We start from the raw sequence: 2,711 nt of genomic DNA on the forward strand, positions 1-2,711 counted from the left end.
ATATATATATATATATATTTGATTTCAGAGAGGAAGGGAGAGAGAGAGATAGAAATATCAATGATGAGAGAGAATCATTGATCAGCTGTCTCCTGTGTGACCCCTACTGGGGACTGAGCCCTCAATCTGGTTATGTGTCCTAACCAGGAATTGAATAACGACCTCCTGGTTCATAGCTCAATGCTCAATCACTGAGCCACATTGGCCAGGCTCCTCTCTCTTCTTGGTTGAGGGCAACTCCTGTGGGCATTAACTTGCTGCATTCCCTACTCAACCTGCATTCCTGAGCAGAGAGAAGCAGGAAGCTGGAGCATGTGCAGCAGTGTCTGCATGTGAACTCCAGGGAGGGCTTTGCCAATTTGGGCAGGGCACCTACAGCCCCTTCTATAGCCCCACATGTTCCGTGCCTCATTTCCCTTTCTGACCTTATCGTCTACCTTCTCCCCCTTGCTCATTCAGTTCCACCTACACTGGCTTTGCTGTTCTTCTAACTTCCAGGGCATTTGCATCCTGTTCCCTCTGCCTGGAATGCTCTTCCCCCAGGTATCCACATGGCTTACCTTACCTCCTCCACCTCTGCTCGAATGACAGGTCTTCAGAGAGGCTCTCCCTGACCACCTTATCTCAAAGAGCCCCTACCCCATCATTTCCTCCCCATCTTGCCCTGCTCTATTGTTCTCCAGAGTACTTATCCTCACTTAATATGATATATTTACTTGTTCATATGTTTATTGTCTGACTCTTCCACCAGACTGGAAGCTTCTGAGGGCAATAACCATGTCTGGGTTTGCTCATGGTGGAATCCCTAAAATAGGGCCAAGGTAGTCAGGAAATATTTGTGAAATCGATGGTTCTGAAACAGAAGTGGTTCTGAAACAAGAGTCCTTCCAGATCTGACTATCTGTCTCGGATATGACCTCCCCAAAACTTCCAGTGGCAGCCAACAAGCTGCCAATGTAGAAGCCTCCCTCAACTCAGCCTTTCCCCATCTAGGCCCATCTGGCAGGGCTCAGTGATTGGCCTGGTCCAGCTCTCCACCCCATGGTGGAGGAGACCCAGTTCTGGGGTCCAGGCCCCGGAGAGGCCTGCTGAGCCCTGTTTCTCCTTTGGTAAATGTCCCCCCGCTTCCTTCCCAGGGCTCTGTCTGTGTTTCTGAACCAGAAGGTGTTTACACAAAACATCCTGGGTTTGGCAACAAATTTACCCTCAATGAGAAATCCTTAATGAGTCTCCTTTTTCTCCACACCAGGCAGCTGCAGGGAAAACTAGCTCTGCCTCTGGCGGTTTAAGGCAGCCAAAGGCCAGGCAAAGAGGAGGTGCCACTGAGACTTATGGAGCCACAGTTTCAGGGTCTAGAGACAGCTGTGGTATGAACAAAAAGCATGGATGGAGTGTTTGTGTGAACTAATATAAATTCAAAGTAAACATCATTACATAAAAGGGTACGGTCTTTTTTTTTTTTAGTTTTATTCATTTCAAACGAGCCGGATCCGGCCCTCGGGCCATAGTTTGCCCACGGCTGTTCTAGACCCATGTGTGCTCCTGACTTTCTGCATGACAAGGCATTGCCCTTCTCCCAGCCTCAGTCTGCAGCTGTGAAAGGGGGTAGGAATAACCCACCCATACAAAGGTTGTGAAGTTCAAGTAAGGGAAGGGGTGTGAAAGCGCTTGGTCACAGGGGCCAAAAGGAGGGAATAAAAAGCTGGACTCTGGGAGGCAGGAGGTCAGAATTCTAGTGTCAGGTCTGCTGTTGACTTTTTAAAGTCATGGCTGCTCTCTGAGCCTGGGTTTTCCCAGCTTTACAATGAGGGGTTTGGGCGTGATCTCTGGGGAACCCACTGGTTGTAAAGGGCAGCCACTTTCTACCTGCCTGCCTCTTCTTGGAGGCCCCCCTGGATCCTATGGCCCACACTGATTTGCGTTTCAGCACTTACAGAACTTCATGGTTTTCCAGCCACTTCCTTTGGTCTAGGTACTCTGGACATTGGGCCCAACACCGGGGCTCAATAAACACTGGCCAAACTGAGTTGAAAAGTGATTCCTGCCACTTCTCATCCTGCAGAGAGACCCTGAGAAATATTTTTATTCACTCCCACTTCATAAATTATAAACATAAGGTCTCAGAGGTTAAATATAAGTCACACTGCTACATGGGCTTCCTTGATGTTCCTTAAAAAGGGAAGTAATAATTTCTATTTCTCCAGCCCTATCTCGGCCAGCTATAGTATGTAATTATTTTTTTGGTCATCAGTTGTCGGATTTTCCCCTTAGGATGAAGTTTCACGAGGGCAGGGACTTTGTTTTGTTCACTGCTGCATTCTCAGCTCCTGAAACTGCCTGCTTAAGAAATGTATGAGGAGCCCTAGCCGGCGTGGCCCAGTGGATGGAGTGTCAGCCCTCGGACTGAAGGGTCCTCGGATCGATTCCAGGCAACTGCACGTACCTTGGCTGCAGGCTCCATCCCATGCCCAAGCGTGCGGGAAGCAATCAATTGATGTTTCTCTCTGTGTGTCTCTTCTTCTCTCTAAAAATCAATGGAAAAAATACCCGCAGGTGAGGATTAACAACAAACAAACAAAACCTATGAAGAGAGAAGGCAGAGGTTAAGAGGAGCACTGCGGACGGTGCTCTCTGGGCCTGCAGGGGGCGCTCCAGCCCCGCCCCCACAGGTAGGCCCTGACCCGAGTGCACTGGAGCGCGCGCGCGCGCCG

The 2,711-nt window shown here is 49.4% G+C and overlaps 1 protein-coding gene across 1 annotated transcript in view; it reads left to right on the plus strand.

Annotated features, from left to right (window-relative positions):
• PDRG1 (p53 and DNA-damage regulated 1) overlaps positions 1–2,711 on the plus strand; it is a 10,629-nt gene that overhangs the window by 358 nt on the left and 7,560 nt on the right. The window lies entirely within an intron of this gene.

This window comes from Myotis brandtii, unplaced genomic scaffold (genome assembly GCF_000412655.1).
Source record: "Myotis brandtii unplaced genomic scaffold, ASM41265v1 scaffold61, whole genome shotgun sequence".
Classification (NCBI taxonomy): domain Eukaryota; kingdom Metazoa; phylum Chordata; class Mammalia; order Chiroptera; family Vespertilionidae; genus Myotis; species Myotis brandtii.